This window comes from Scyliorhinus torazame, chromosome 19 (genome assembly GCF_047496885.1).
Source record: "Scyliorhinus torazame isolate Kashiwa2021f chromosome 19, sScyTor2.1, whole genome shotgun sequence".
Taxonomy (NCBI): Eukaryota; Metazoa; Chordata; class Chondrichthyes; order Carcharhiniformes; family Scyliorhinidae; genus Scyliorhinus; species Scyliorhinus torazame.
This window is the reverse complement of record NC_092725.1, coordinates 99,585,671-99,602,723: the sequence shown is the minus strand read 5'-3', so window position 1 is coordinate 99,602,723 and position 17,053 is coordinate 99,585,671. Positions and strand designations below refer to the sequence as shown.

General features: G+C 49.9%; 1 protein-coding gene across 4 annotated transcripts in view; it reads left to right on the top strand.

The window, feature by feature from the left end:
• The first annotated feature begins 7,881 nt into the window (after window positions 1-7,881).
• The window catches only part of tspan11 (tetraspanin 11), a 211,796-nt gene continuing 202,624 nt past the window's right edge, over window positions 7,882-17,053 (top strand). For 2 of the 4 annotated variants that reach the window (XM_072483972.1, XM_072483971.1), the window contains exon 1: window positions 7,882-8,077. The gene's annotated coding sequence lies outside the window, so the exon portion shown is untranslated. The remainder of the gene's footprint in view (window positions 8,078-17,053) is intronic. The other 2 variants (XM_072483974.1, XM_072483973.1) reach the window with 1 other exon arrangement.

Sequence of the window (17,053 nt, the reverse complement as noted above, 5' to 3'; positions counted from 1 at the left end):
CTATTCTACAACTCGTGCTGGATTCTTCGTGGCCCTCACAAAACTGGCGACAAGGGATAAAGTGAGTAGCTGTCTACACAGCTGAAACCACCTCCCTGGACTTTTGTTGGATACAGGTTGGAAGTTGTTTTTTATTACACCATGCCTCTGTACGGACGTTTGGATGTCTTTGATGCTGCGCTGGAAAGTTGGAACCAGTACGCACAACGGATGCGTTACTATTTCCAGGCAAACAACATCACCGAAAATGAGCCGCATACGTTTGGGGTGATTAGGAGCCTTACGTACCCAGCTACGCCGGACACCAAGACGTTTGATGAACTTGTGACCGTAGTGGGGCAACATTTTAACCCAACCACTTCCACGATAGTCCAGCGTTACCAGTTTAATACCGCTGAAAGGACCCCAAGAGAATCCCTTGTAGAGTTTCTATCCAGGCTGCGCAGGATTGCGGAGTACTGTGACTATGGTGAGACCTTGTCAGAAATGTTACGCGACCGTTTGGTTTGCGGTATTAACAATGCGGCCACCCAGAGAAAGTTGTTAGCTGAGCCAACATTGACTTTTCAACAGGCCATTCAAATAGTATTGTCCCGAGAGAGCGCAGAACGGAGAGTGCAGGAGCTACAGGGAATGGAGGTGCACGCCTTGGGGCACCCTTCCGTCCAAAAGCGTCTCCCCGCACCCCTGCCGTACTTTGGGTGGGGCGGCGTCCGGATCGACACCAGTGGCCTCCGGACGTTCATCCCCGAAGGGAGCCTTCTCCAGAACCAATGGATGAGGAGCCATGTCAGTGTCGGACTTGTGGGCGCCGACCCCGTCGCGGACGCTTGTCCTGGAGGCGCCAGAGGCAGAAACTGGGGCCAGCCCAGGGGCGGTACATTCCATTTGGATGAACCTGCGGCGACTATTTCCGAGGATATGGAGACGGAGGACGACTGCCTGCAGCTGCATTGTGTGGCAGCTCCCCATATGGCCCTCATTAAGGTGACAGTACGGGTAAATGGTCACCCGCTTGAGATGGAGTTGGACACTGGCACAGCGGTCTCCGTGATCGCCTTGAGGACATTGAACTGCATCATGCAGGGTATACAGACCCTTACATTAACCGTCACACAGGCCAGGTTAGCCATCTACACGGGGGAACCATTGGACATTGCAGGAACTATGACGACCCCTGTTGTTTATGGATGCCAGCAGGGGCGTTTTCCACTTATCGTGGTGCGCGGCCAGGGGCCCAGCCTGTTGGGTCGGAACTGGTTGCGCCATTTGCGGCTGCAGTGGCAGCACATCCTCCATACAGGTTCTGGAGGGTTGACGGAGGTACTAGGACAGTACCCAGATGTATTGCAGTCTGGTTTGGGGAAAATAAAAGGGGCCGTAGCCCGTATCAAAGTCGAACCAGGAGCCACGCCGCGCTAATTCCGGGCGAGCCCGGTGCCTTACGCCTTGCTCGAGAAGGTAGAAGGGGAGCTCATTCGTTTGGAGTCCTTGGGTATTATCAGGCCCGTCCGTTTCGCTGACTGGGCAGCACCAATTGTACCTGTAGTGAAGCCAGATGCCACAGTTCGCTTGTGCGGCGACTATAAACTTACAGTGAATACGGCTTCCCGGCTCGACCGGTATCCAATGCCTCGCATAGAAGATCTCTACTCGAAGCTTGCAGGTGGACTCTCGTTTAAGAAATTAGATATGAGTCACACCTACCTACAGTTGGAGCTGGATCCTGCCTCCTGGCCATATGTAACTATTAATACACACTGGGGCCTGTATGAATATACACGGTTGCCCTTTGGGGTATCCTCTGCCTGCGCTATCTTTCAACGTGTTAATGAGAGCATCTTGAGAAGTTTACAGCGTGTCGCTGTCTACTTAGATGACGTTTTGATTACAGGAACGTCGAAGCAGGAACTTTGGAGGCTGTCCTTAGACGCTTTTCAGAGGCTGGAGTCCGTTTAAGTCGCACAAAGTGTGTCTTTCAGGCGAAGGAAGTAGTATACCTGGGTTATCAGGTGGACCGCGAAGGTTTGCACCCCGTCGCAGAGAAGGTGCGTGCAATTTAACAGGCTCCCGCCCCGACTGACTCTTCGCATCTTTGTTCTTTTCTCGGCCTCGTGAACTATTACGGGAAGTTCCTCCCCAACCTGGCAACTACACTAGTCCCATTGCACGTTCTGCTGAAGAAGAATCACACCTGGGTTTGGGGTCAGCCGCAAGAAACCGCTTTCCGGCGGGTAAAACAACAATTGTCGTTGTCTGGGTTACTAACCCACTATGATCCTGGAAAGTTTTTGCTCGTCACGTGTGATGCATCCCCGTATGGTATTGGGGCCGTCCTGTCCCACAAGATGGAGAACGGGGCCGAGCGGCCGATAGCTTTCGCCTCCCGCACATTGACTGCAATGGAAAAGAAGTACGTTCAGATCGAGAAGGAGGGCCTGGCAGTGGTCTTTGCGATGAAACGCTTCCACCAATATGTGTATGGCCGCCATTTCACTATCGTGACTGATCATAAGCCTCTGCTGGGACATTTCGAGAGGATAAACCAATACCGCCCATTGCTTCTGCATGGATCCAGCGCTGAGCTTTGTTGCTTGCTGCGTACGGGTATTCTCTGGAGCATAAACCAGGGACACAGATAGCGAATGCCGACGCACTGAGCCGATTGCCTTTATCGACCGACCCCCACGACCGGTGAGGTGGTTGCAACCCTAGATTTTATGGAATCCTTGCCTGTCACAGCATCACAGATCTGTGAGTGGACCCAGATGGAGCCAGTCCTGTAAAAGGTTCAACACATAGTCCTGTATGGTGGGAAACATAGACAGCTCCCGGGCGAGTTGCGGGCATTTTCCTCCAAGCTGTCAGAATTTAGCGTGGAAGACGGGATTATCCTCTTGTGGGGGACGCGTGTGATTGTCCTGGAAAAAGGACAGAAGCTGATACTAAGGGACTTGCACAATGGGCATCCGGGTGTGACCAAAGTGAAAATGTTGGCCTGGAGTTATGTCTGGTGGCCAGGCCTTGACATCGACATTGAGAAGCTGGCCCAAAATTGCTCCAGTTGCCAGGAGCATCAGAGGCTTCCGCCGCCCGCGCCCCTACATCACTGGGAATGGCCAGGGCGGCCTTGGGCGCGCTTGCATGCGGATTTTGCCGGCCCTTTTCAAGGATCCATGTTCCTTCTATTAATCGATGCCCAGTCTAAATGGTTAGGGGTGCATAAGATGGTAGGCACAACGTCCTGCACAACAATCGAGAACATGCGTTTGTCTTTCAGTATGCATGGCCTCCCCGAGGTGCTGGTCACGGACAACGGCACTCCGTTCACAAGTGAGGAGTTTGCGAGGTTCATGAAGATGAACGGCATACGCCATATATGCACTGCCCCATATCACCCGGCTTCCAATGGGTTGGCAGAGCGCGCAGTGCAGACATCCAAACGGGAAAGAAGCAGTCTTCTGGGTCTATGGACACGAGACTGGCTTGTTTTTTGTTTTCATACAGGACCACTCCACATGCGGTGACTGGGATAGCTCCCGCAGAACTCCTAATGGGCCAGGGACTTTGCACAAGCCTTAGTATGGTTTTCCCGGACATTGGCGGAGACGTACACCGCACTCAAGAACGGCATTGGCCGATTCGGCAGTTTGCGTCCGGTGACCCAGTGTTCAGTCGAAATTTTGCTGGTGGTGCCCAGTGGGTCCCTGGCGTTACCTTTCACTAAACGGGCCCTATCTCTTACCAGATGCAAGCCCAGGGTCGTCTCCAGCGCAAGCATGTAGACCACGTTCGGTCCAGAAAACCATTTGTTCCAAAGATTCCCCGCCCCCAGAGCTCACTTCTACAGCCACAGAGACCAGACACAGTGGAGAGTATTCCTCACAATCTTCCTCTGGTGCTGCATGCAAAGCCTTCACAGTCGTTGCAGAACCGTGTGGAGATAGGGACGCCGAGATGACGGAGGCAGTGGACTCTGACTTCGAGATGGAGACACAGGACGCCTCAGAGGGGAAGTCCTTGGGCCCACGGGCCGTGGATGTACAACCGTTACTTCGTTCATCACAGAAGCACTGTTCTCCGTTTCATTAATCGCGCCCGATCCAGCGCCTCGTGCAAATGGTGTCCAGCCTGCGGCAAAACGAGTCCGACGCCCTCCTTTGCCAGGGTCTTCGGTGGATTCCTTGGACTTTGTGGGGGGAGGGATGCTATAACCTGACTGCTAACCTCTGGCTGGGGACTAATGGAAATCCCACAATCCTTGGAGTATGAGCTTCCCCAATGAGGGCGCGGAGAAATCATTAGCCTGTCCCTGCATAAATAGAGCTGGCCTATGGAACCAGCTAGAGGAGTGAGCAGCAAGGGAGTTACTGCTGCTGTTGTGTGTGTGTGTGTGTGTGTGTATGCGTGTGTGTGTATATTGTGGTAAACCACTGTGTTCTTATATTAAGGGTTGTACGGTAGAACCTGCACTACAGGTTCACCTGGGCCCCTGCATGCTAGCTCCGCCCAGGAGCCGGGTTATAAATATGCATGGCCTCCAGCTCGCTGCCATTTCGTCAGCTGCTGTGGGAGGCCACACAACTGATACTAATAAAGCCTCAGTTTGAATTCAACTTTGTCTCCAGCCAAATTGATCGTGCCTCAATTTATTAGTATCTGATTCAGAAGATGGACCTCCGGATTAAACCAGATTGACTGCAGCTGGATCCACACGCAAGCGTCACCAGAAAGGACTTTCAGCACTGGCTAGCTTGTTTTGAAGCGTATATCAACGCGGCGCTGACCCCTGTTCCAGAGGCTCAGAAGATTCAAATTTTGTACTCCAGACTCAGCCCCAAAGTCTTCCCGCTGATCCAGGATGCGCCCAATCAGCGTTTGATGCTATGACTCGACTCAAAAAAAATTATGAGCAGAAGACGAACACGCTCTTCGCCAGACATGCGGTCACAACGTGTACTCAACTACCTGGTGAGTCAATCAAGGACTTCTGGAGGGCCCTGATCCCACGAGTGCGGGACTGTGACTGCCAGGACATTACAGCTAATGAGCACTCAGATCTCCTTATAAGGGACGCTTTTGAAACTGGGATTGGGTCTGATGTTATCAGGCAGCGGCTCCTAGAAGGGGCCACGCACGACCTCGCAGAGACTAAAACACTAGCGCTTTCCATGACAGTCGCCCTGCACAATGTACAGTCCTACGCCCCCAACCGCGCGGCCCACTCCTCCTACGCTTCATGGGCCCCACAGGCAGCCGCCCCAGCGGGGGCCCTACCCACCCAATACGTGCCAGCCAGTGATCTCCAGGGGGCCCCGATGCTATTTTTGCGGCCAACAAAGACACCCCCCGCTGCCCGGCCTGCGCTGCCCTTTGTAAGGCCTGCAGGAAGAAGGGCCACTACGCAGCGGTGTGCCAGGCCCGCTCAGCGGCAGCAGTCGCCCCCCCCCCCCGGTCACGGACAATGGGCGCCGCTAACCATTCTCTCCTCCCCAGGCCATGTGCGAGCAATGGGTGCCGCCATCTTCTCCCCCGCACAACACACGCGTTTCATGGGTGCCGCCATCTTGCTCCACCCCCGCAACGTGCGTTCCATGGGCGCCGCCATTTTGTGATCCCCAGGACCTCCGGGCGCCGCCATCTTGTCCATCCCGAAGCACATGGAGACCAACGATGTTTCAGGACCCCAACTCAGCGTCCGCCTCACTATCCGATGATCAACCACGACGCGCATCCATGGCAATCGATCAGTCCCGACCACATACTCTGACCAACGCATCCACCAGCGTGAAAGTCAACGGCCATGTGACCTCCTGCCTACTGGACTCCGGGAGCACCGAGAGCTTTGTACATCCAAATACAGTAAGGCGCTGCTCCCTTAAGGTACACCCTACCAATCAAAGTATCTCCCTGGCCTCCGGATCCCATCGCGTAGCGATCCGGGGGTACTGCACGGTCACGCTCATAGTCCAAGGCGTAGAGTTCCACGGTTTTCGCCTCTACGTCCTCCCTAACCTCTGCGCTGCACTTATCCTTGGCCTGGATTTTCAGTGCAACCTCCAGAGCCTGACCCTTAAATTCGGCAGACCCTTACCACCCCTCACTGTGTGCGGCCTCGCGACCCTGAAGGTCGATCCTCCTTCCCTCTTTGCCAATCTAACTCCGGATTGCAAACCCATCGCCACCAGGAGCAGACGGTACAGCACCCAGGATAAGGCCTTCATCCGGTCCGCGGTCCAGCGGTTGCTTCGGGAGGGAGTCATCGAGGCCAGCAACAGCCCCTGGAGAGCTCAAGTGGTAGTGGTTAAGTCTGGGGAGAAAAACCGAATGGTCGTGGACTACAGCCAGACCATCACCAGGTACACGCAGCTCGACACGTACCCCCTCCCACCCATACCTGACATGGTTAACCAGATTGCACAGTACCGGGTCTTCTCAATGGTGGACCTGAAATCCGCTTACCACCAGCTCCCCATCCGTAAATTGGACCGGCCATACACCGCCTTCGAGGCAGACGGCCGGCTATATCACTTCCTTAGGGTCCCCTTCGGCGTCACCAATGGGGTTTCGGTCTTCCAAAGGGAGATGGACCGAATGGTCGACTGGTACGGCTTGCGGGCCATGTTTCCGAACCTAGACAATGTGACCATCTGCGGCCATGATCAGCAGGACCACAACGCCAACCTCGCTAAATTTCTCCGCACCGCCACTCTCCTCAACCTCACGTATAACAAGGAGAAGTGTGTGTTCCGTACAAACTGCTTAGCCATCCTCGACTATGTGGTCCAGAACGGAGTTCTGGGGTCCAATCCCGACTGCATGCGTCCCCTCATGGAGCTTCCCCTCCCCCACTGCTCTAAGGCCCTCAAACTCTGCCTGGGGTTCTTCTCGTATTACGCTCAGTAGGTCCCAAACTATGCAGACAAGGCCCGCCCACTCAGCCGAGGCCCAACAGGCTTTCGCCTGGATCAGAGCTGTAGATATATATATACATAGATATATATATCTATATGTTATTGTGAATAAATGTTATTTCTTTCTATTCTGCAACTCGTGCTGGATTCTTCATGGCCCTCACAAAACATCCTTTCCAAACACTTGTATCTTGAATGTAACTTGTCACTTATCAGCCCAAGCCTGAATGTTGTCCGGGTCTTGCTGCATTTTGAGCATCCCCAATTTTAATTGCTCCACTATTGGTGGCTGTGCTTTTAGCTGCCGAGGCCCAAACTCTGGAAATTTGTCTGTAAACCTCACCCCCCTCTCTTTCCTCCTTGAACACTCCTTCAACCTTGTTGACTGAGCTTGTGGTCACCTGGGGCGGGATCCTCCTGCCTCCCAGCCGTAGTTTTCTTGACGGCGGAAGGCGGCCCACCGTTTGCTGGCAGCGGGATTTCCCATTGAAGCCACCCCATACTGCTGGAAAACCAGGGAGCGGTGGGGTGTTCTGCCCTCAGGACCAGAGAAGCGGAGAACATTTGGACCACATCTCCTGATGTGGCACAGTGTCAATTTTTGTTGGGTAACATGTCATTCAGTTAAAAAATCGCCATGTCAATGCACGTTGTTGTTGTAATCTTGTTGATAATTTACAGCATTAGATGCATGGTTGAAATGAGATGAATTGATCTGTAGTCATGTTTCATGCTTGTCAACACATCTGGGCACAAGCTGCGGGGCGGGGGGCACCTTTTCCCCATTTGTTGGGTAGTTGAGTCCAGTTTATGAACATGTATCTTTTGCATTAAGCCTGACTGCACTTTGTCAGAATGTGCTGGAGAATGCAGTCAAGGCAAAAAAGATTTCCTTCTCTTTTAGTATTGAACTTGATAAATAAATTTCACGGGGAAATGCCTCGCGCGCGATGAACTCTTGACCCCAAACCTGAGGTGACTTCCCTGACTTTGGGAACGATCCCAGATCCCTGACACTGATGTGGAATTATTCCCGAGCAAAGGGCAAAATTTGCTGATTGATGATAGGAAAAGTGCAGCAGGCGCTCCAAGCCTTTCCATCAGAGAGGGAGAGGTTGCAGAGACCGAGTCGAGCCGCGGGATCTGCTGTACAGCGGATCGCTGTAAGTGTGGGCTGGGGGGCTGGAGGGGGGAGGGTTCGCGGCTCTGTCCGCCCCGCAGCCGGTCACTGGCAGCGGGAGACTCGGCTCTCGCAGCCGCTCCCCGCCCTGAGTGTGTGCGGATTGAGGCTCCGGGATGCGGTATGACCCAGGCCTTACCCCAACCGCAGCTCACTCTCTGTCGCCTTTCTCTCAGGCAGAACCCCTCGCTTTAAATATCCTCCCTCCTCAGAATAACGACTCATCCATCCTTACAAACTATCGCCCTCCCTATCTGCAACCTTCCATCGCTCCCTGAAGGTGTTGTCACCACCCCATCCATGTACCTTTCTGAGAGCTCCATGTTTGAATCCCGCCAATCAGGTTTGCCCCCCCCCCCCCCCCCATACCAAAATGTCTCCTATCAAAATCACAAATGACATCCTGTGTGACAATGGTTAACTTTCTCTCCTGGCCCGTCTCAATCTGTCTTTGACACCTTAGACCTCACCATCCACCTCCAAGGCTTCTGTGCTATTGTCCATTCTTGCCTATCTAATCGGAACCAGAGAATTATTTGCAATGGTTTATTTTTCTGCTCCCACACCATTACCTCTAGGATTGCCCCAAGGATCTATCCTTGGACCCCACTCATCTATGGGGGTGCCCCTCAGCGACACCATCTGAAAGCAGTGATAGTTTCACATGTGGGACAATGTCCAGTTCTACCTCACCTCCCACCTCTCTTGACTCCTCCGCTGTTGCTAAATTATTAGACTGCTTATCCAGCACCCGGTACTGAATGATTAGAAAATTCTTCCAATTAAATATTGGGAAGTTTGAAGCCATTTTTTTCAGGTCGTCACCCCAGACTCCATTCCCTGGCCACTGACTCCATCCTTGTTCCTGGCAACTGTCTGAGGCGACACCAGTTAGTGAGCAACCTTCTGATCGTGCTTGACTGTGAGATGAGCTTCCAGCTTCATATCCGCACCATCACTAAGACCACCTTTTTCCACTCGGTAACATCACATAACTTCTCCCCCGCCTCAGCTCAAATGCTGCTGAATCCTTCATTTATGCCTTTGCTACCTCTAGACTCAACTATTTGAAAACACCCCTGCCAGGTCTGCCGCACCCTACCCTCTATAAACTTGAGGGCCCGAATTCTCTGGCCGTTCACTGCCGTAGGATTTTCTGTTCCCACTGCCAGCGCACCCCCACGTACGGCCTGGAGTGGTTTCAATGGGAATTCCCATTGACAGCAACGGGGACAGGAAAATCTGCCACCAGCAAATCCCGCTGCTGAGAAACACACGGCTGGGAGACCGGAGGATCCAGCTCGAGTCATCTAAAACTTTCCAGGCCTTGACTCGTACCAAATTCCGTTCACCTATCACCCCTGTGCTCGCTGACCTACATTAGCTCCCGGTCAAGAAACATCTTGATTTTAAAATTCTCATCCTTGTTTGGAAATCCCTCCATGGTCTTTTCCCCCTCACCCCATTCTCCTGGTAATCTCCTGCAGTCCTACAACCTTCCGAGATATCTGCACTCCTCTAATTCTGGCCCCTTGAGCAAACCCAATTTTAACTGCTTGATCATTGACGGCCGTGTCTTCATCTGCCGAAACTCTAAGCTCTGGAATTCTCTCTCTAAACCGTTTCTCCTCTCTACCTCGCTTTCCTCCTATAGGACACTGTTTAATAACCTCCCATTTTGATGGAGCTTTTGATCAGCTGATCTAACATTTCGGAATGTGGCTCAGTGTCCCATTTTGTTTTATATAGTCCTGGTGAAGCACCTTGGAATATTGTATTCTGTTAAAGATGCTATATCATATAGAAGTTGCTGTTGTGTGGCCCAGTTTATATTTTGTCTGCAAAATTGCTCCTGTGAAATGTCTTGGGGCATGTTATTATGTTAAAGATGCTGTATAAATACAAATTGTTCTTGTTTGTCGAGGGGGGAAATAAATGTTCGTCAAAAAATAATGAAATAAGCTTCTCGGAAACAGCCTCAGCAGTGGAGAGGTAGGAGTTTAATTTAAGATCAGAAGAAAAAGGATCATTAGTTGGAACAACAGAAGCTGCTGCTGATGGCTGTCAGAGATCTTAACCAACTACATCTTTGAAGAAATGAAAAGCAGTATTTTCATTGATGAAATTGATAAACATAGAACATGAACTCCTTCTGAAGCCAGATGATGAGGTAGGAAACCAGACACCAATCTTTTAGCGTAATACTACATTTATTCACAGAACACAACATAGGACTGTCTCCTCCCTTGCCAACACCCCGTGTCCCAGAAGTCTCCCATTACAATCTTTTGAAAACCAGTAAAATAAACTAAGGGACAAATTAACAAATTAGTTACTTGAAAGTCACTCTTTTAATAGTCTTTTAAATATAAACAATAATCAATAAATTAAAAACGAATGACAGGAGTGACAAACCCTGGTGGTGTAACTAAAATAAAGTGTCAAAAGGAAACTTCGCTAATTAAGCCAAAGCATCATCAGCTCCCACGGCGCCCACTGGTCATGGAAGTCTCTCTTTGTACGTGTTCAAGATACTTAATTAATCAATACCATCCATCTGTATATTTTTAATCTTAATACAATTAATGTGCCATTAACATAGAATTCTCTGAAGAAGTAACAAGGAGTAGATCATGATAACGCCATGGATGTAATGTTTATAGGATTTTAGAAGAATGCTGATAAGCTACTGCATGGTAAACCCTAAGGACAGGAGACGTGGAGTTGGTGTAAGTACGAGAATGGACAGCCAGCTGGCATCGGACAGAAAACAGACAGTAGGGGTTTTCAGATAGTTACTCAGATTGCAAATGATGGGAAGTGGTGTTCGACAGGGATCAGTGCTGGGACCCCTGTTGTTCACTATTTGGAGTTGGGTTTTGGAAGTTCATTTTCATAATTTGCGGTTGACATCAGGGTTTGACACAGCAAGAGAACCATTAAAAACAAATAAAGCGTGGGATTCATTTCAAAAAGATGGAATTGGAAAGCAGAGAGGTTATGTTAAACTTGTGTGGAATCATGGTTAGACCATGAACAAATCTGGTCTCCATACTTTATAAGTGATACAGAGGCATTGGGGAAGATGCAAAAAAGATTTCCAAGGGTGATACCCAGAGGACACAATAATCATAAAAGACTAAAGGAGCTGCCGCTGTTTTCTCTGGAAAAGAGAGATGAGAGGTGACCTCATCGATAAATTATGAAGGGTTATGAAGCGTTGCGCAGGTCAAAGAGACACAGCCTGAGTGAGACACATACAGAGTGGGAATTTGGAACTTGGTAATTTGGTGCAGTGAGGCAATTCGGTGCAGAGTGGGAGAAGGTGCTTTTCCCCCTACTGTTTTGTTCTCTCTCTTCTGGCCTGTAACTTTTAATCGGCAGGGAGTGAACCTGAGAGCATCTGAGACCCTCAGAAGGCATGTAAGTGATTTTTACTAATTTTTACTTTTATTACCTTTTTCAAATTGTGTGTGTGGGGGTGTGGGTGGGGGTGTGGGTGGGGGGGGAGGGGAGAAACTGAAGTGACATCACAGAAAAGCTGTGACCTGATTGGCAGGTTGGGAATCTACACTAAATTAAAATAATTAAGCATTGGTAAACAAATTAAACATAATTACTTAATTATAATTTAGAGGGGTATCTAAGCCAGAGATCGGAGAGTACTGTATTTAGCTTTCACATTTATAGTAGAAATCTAGTGCTAGGAAACATATCGTTAACAGTAACTTTTTTTTCAACTTTTAAATTTAATTTACTAATTAATGGACGCAATGTCAGTTAGAGGGGTGCAGTGCTCTGACTGAGTTGTGGCGGCTCCAGGAGGCTTCCAGCGTCCCGGATGGCTTCATCTGCAGAAAGTGCACCCAACTGGAGCTCCTCACAGACCGCATGGTTCGGTTGGAGCACTTAGGAGCATGCAGGTGGCGGAACGCATCATAGATAGCAGTTATATAAATGTGGTCACACCCAAGGTGCAGGCAGAGAAATGGGTGACCACCAGAAAGGGCAGGCAGTCAATGCAGGAATCCCCTGTGGTTGTCCCCCTCTCGAACAGGTATACCCCTTTGGATACTGTCGGGGGGGATAGCCTATCATGGGAAAACAGCAGCAGCCAGAGCAGTGGCACCACGGCTGGCTCTGATGTTCAGAAGGGAGGGTCAAAGTGCAGAAGAGCAATAGTCATAGGGGACTCCATAGTCAGGGGCACAGATACGCGCTTCTGTGGACGTGAAGAGACTCCAGGATGGTATGTTGCCTCCCTGGTGCCAGGGTCCAGGATGTCTCCGAATGGGTAGAGGGCATCCTGAAGGGGGAGGGCAAACAGGCAGAGGTCATTGTACATATTGGTGCTAACGACATAGGCAGGAAGGGGCATGAGGTCCTGCAGCAGGAGTTCAGGGAGCTAGGCAGAAAGTTAAAAATCAGGACCTCTAGGGTTGTAATCTCGGTATTACTCCCTGTGCCACGTGCCAGTGAGGCTAGAAATAGGAAGATAGAGCAGCTAAACACGTGGCTAAACAGCTGGTGTAGGACGGAGGGTTTCCGTTATCTGGACCACTGGGAGCTCTTCTGGGGCAGGTGTGACCTATATAAGAAGGACGGTTTGCATCTAAACTGGAGAGGCATAAATATCCTGGCCGCGAGGTTTGCTAGTGTCACACGGGAGGGTTTAAACTAGTATGGCAGGGGGGTGGGCACGGGAACAATAGGTCAGAAGGTGAGAGCATTGAGGGAGAACTAGGGAATAGGGCCAGTATGGCTCTGAGGCAGAGCAGACAGGGTGAAGTTGCTGAACACAGCGGGTCTGGTGGCCTGAAGTGCATATGTTTTAATGCAAGAAGTATTACGGGTAAGGCAGATGAACGTAGAGCTTGGATTAGTACTTGGAACTATGATGTTGTTGCCATTACAGAGACCTGGTTGAGGGAAGGGCAGGATTGGCAGCTAAACGTTCCAGGATTTAGATGTTTCAGGCGGGATAGAGGGGGATGTAAAAGCGGTGGCGGAGTAGCGCTAATGGTTCGGGAGAATATCACAGCTGTACTACGGGAGGACACCTCAGAGGGCAGTGAGGCTATATGGGTAGAGATCAGGAATAAGAAGGGTGCAGTCACAATGTTGGGGGTTTACTACAGGTCTCCCAACAGCCAGCGGGAGATAGAGGAGCAGATAGGTAGACAGATTTTGGAAAAGAGTAAAAACAACAGGGTTGTTCTGATGGGAGACTTCAACTTCCCCAATATTGACTGGGACTCATTTAATGCCAGGGGCTTAGACGGGGCAGAGTTTATAAGGAGCATCCAGGAGGGCTTCTTAAAACAATATGTAGACAGTCCAACGAGGGAAGGGGCTGTACTGGACCTGGTATTGGGGAATGAGTCCAGCCAGGTGGTAGGAGTTTCAGTAGGGGAGCATTTCGGGAACAGTGACCACAATTCAGTAAGTTTTAAAGTGCTGGTGGACAAGGATAAGAGTGGTCCTAGGGTGAATGTGCTAAGTTGGGGGAAGGCTAATTATAACAATATTAGACGGGAGCTGAAGAACTTAGATTGGGGGCAGATGTTTGAGGGTAAATCAACATCTGACATGTGGGAGGCTTTCAAGTGTCAGTTGAAAGGGATTCAGGACCGGCATGTTCCTGTGAGGACGAAGGATAAATACGGCAATTTTCGGGTACCTTGGATAACGAGAGATATTGTAGGCCTCGTCAAAAAGAAAAAGGAGGCATTTGTCAGGGCTAAAAGGCTGGGAACAGACGAAGCCTGTGTGGAATATAAGGAAAGTAGGAAGGAACTTAAGCAAGGAGTCAGGAGGGCTAGAAGGGGTCACAAAAAGTCATTGGCAAATAGGGTTATGGAAAATCCCAAGGCTTTTTACACGTACATAACAAGCAAGAGGGTAGCCAGGGAAAGGGTTGGACCACTGAAGGATAGGCAAGGGAATCTGTGTGTGGAGCCAGAGGAAATGGGCGAGGTACTAAATGAATACTTTGCATCAGTATTCACCAAAGAGAAGGAATTGGTAGATGTTGAGTCTGGAGAAGGGTGTGTAGATAGCCTGGGTCACATTGAGATCCAAAAAGACGAGGTGTTGGGCGTCTTGAAAAATATTAAGGTAGATAAGTCCCCAGGGCCTGATGGGATCTACCCCAGAATACTGAAGGAGGCTAGAGAGGAAATTGCTGAGGCCTTGACAGAAATCTTTGGATCCTCATTGTCTTCAGGTGATGTCCCGGAGGACTGGAGAATAGCCAATGTTGTTCCTCTGTTTAAGAAGGGTAGCAAGGGTAATCCAGGGAACTACAGGCCGGTGAGCCTTACGTCAGTGGTAGGGAAATGACTGGAGAGAATTCTTCTGGACAGGATCTACTCCCATTTGGAAGCAAATGGACGTAATAGTGAGAGGCAGCATGGTTTTGTGAAGGGGAGGTTGTGTCTCACTAACTTGGTCGAGTTTTTCGAGGAGGTCACAAAGGTGATTGATGCAGGTAGGGCAGTGTATATGGACTTCAGTAAGGCCTTTGACAAGGTCCCTCATGGTAGACTAGTACAAAAGGTGAAGTCACACGGGATCAGGGGTGAGCTGGCAAGGTGGATACAGAACTGGCTAGGTCATAGAAGGCAGAAAGTAGCAATGGAAGGATGCTTTTCTAATTGGAGGGCTGTGATTAGTTGAGTTCTGCAGGGATCAGTGCTGGGACCTTTGCTGTTTGTAGTATATATAAATGATTTGGAGGAAAATGTAACTGGTCTGATTAGTAAGTTTGCAGACGACACAAAGGTTGGTGGAATTGCAGATAGCGATGAGGACTGTTAGAGGATACAGCAGGATTTAGATTGTTTGGAGACTTGGGCGGAGAGATGCAGATGGAGTTTAATCTGGACAAATGTGTGGTAATGCATTTTGGAAGGTCTAATGCAGGTAGGGAATATACAGTGAATGGTAGAACCCTCAAGAGTATTGAAAGTCAGAGAGACCTGGGTGTACAGGTCCACAGGTCACTGAAAGGGGCAACACAGATGGAGAAGGTAGTCAAGAAGGCATACGGCTTGCTTGCCTTCATTGGCCGGGGCATTGAGTACAAGAATTGCCAAGTCATGTTGCAGCTGTATAGAACCTTAGTTAGGCCACACTTCGAGTATAGTGTTCATTTCTGGTCGCCACACTGCCAGAAAGATGTGGAGGCTTTAGAGAGGGTGCAAGAGATTTACCAGAATGTTGCCTGGTATGGAGGGCATTAGCTATGAGGAGTGGTTGAATAAACTCGGTTTGTTCTCACTGGAACGACGGAGGTTGAGGGGCGACCTGATAGAGGTCTACAAAATTATGAGGGGCATAGACAGAGTGGATAGTCAGAGGCTTTTCCCCAGGGTAGAGGGGTCAGTTACTAGGGGGCATAGGTTTAAGGTGAGAGGGGCAAGGTTTAGAGTAGATGTACGAGGCAAGTTTTTTACACAGAGGGTAGTGGGTGCCTGGAACTCGCTGCTGGAGGAGGTGGTGGAAGCAGGGACGATAGTGACATTTAAGGGGCATTTTGACAAATACATGAATAGGATGGGAATAGAGGGATATGGACCCAGGAAGTGTAGAAGATTGTAGTTTAGTCGGGCAGCATGGTCGGCACGGGCTTGGAGGGCCGGAGGGCCTGTTCCTGTGCTGTACTTTTCTTTGTTCTTTGTTCTTGTTTTGATGGGTAGGTTTAGAGAAAATGTTTGGCTTGTGGGTAATCCAGATCTATAGAAAAGTAATATTCATAAATAAATCCAGAATTGAGGAAAAAAATAATTCTTTAGCCAACGAGTGGTCAGAATCTGAAACTCTGCTACACGAATCCCGGCTCCCAGTATTCACCAGCCCCACCGGTGAAACCAGTGTGAATTAATACTGGTCTCCAAAACTGGAAACCAGGCGTGATGGCTTGGAAGAGATTGAAGCCCTGGGTGTTTGGGGACAGTGGCACCCAGGTTGGCATTGTCCGGGTGCCAAGGTGCACTTCCAAGGGTGCCTGAAAGGGGGGTTGGGTACGTGGACATTTAATGATGGGAGGGAGGGTGCCTCTCCAAGGTCGGAGGTTAGTGGTGTTGCCCATGTCTGTGGAGATCGTTATGTCCGAGGGTGGGGAATGTGGGTGGGATCCCAACTTTGAGATTTGGGCACCCTTTAAAAAGGACGCCTGATCTCTGAAGTGCTGGCATCTTTAGTTCCCCACTGCTTAAAAATTCAAAGGGAGTGGTCTACCGGCCACGTTGCGCCTGAAAAGAAGTGCGTCGCGGCACAACATAGCTTGTAAATGAAGGGAGATGTCGTTTCAGCCTCAACCACCAGCCCTGGGAGTGAATCCCACAGCCTCACAGCTCTCTGAGAGAAGACGTTTCTCCTGCTCTCAGTTCTAAATCTCAAACATCTAATCTTGTATCTCAGCAGATTTCCGATTGAAAATGGCCATTTCTGGTGTGCGTAGGGTCATCTGTTGTGTGTTCTACCTGGGAGCCTGATTGCATAGCTGCATGGCTTTCCGCAGTGCAGGCGAGGCTGAATAGTCTGAATTTGATGGGACTGCCTGGTCCTTCTAACTTTCCTTCTGTTCTTTGCTGCCTGTGTTCTGAACTGCTCAAAGGAGGTAATGCCACTACTGGAGATTGCTTCTCAAGCAGTTCTTTCTTGTCTGTGGTGAACTTATCACATTTCTTAAGGTTAACCTTCAAGGAGTCCTTGAACTTTAATTTCAGCCCACCACGCAGGTATTGTCCAAGTTCAAGTTGAAAATACATGACATCCTTCGTACTGCATGTCCACTCCATCTGAGCTGAGTTTTGATAATGAGTGCTTCAATTGTAGGCATTTCCGCTCTCTGACGTACCTCAGTGTTGGTCACTTTTTCCTCTCATTGAATGCCCATGATGTTCAGAATGCATCTCATGTGGAACCTGCCCAACTGCTTAATATGTCCATGCCT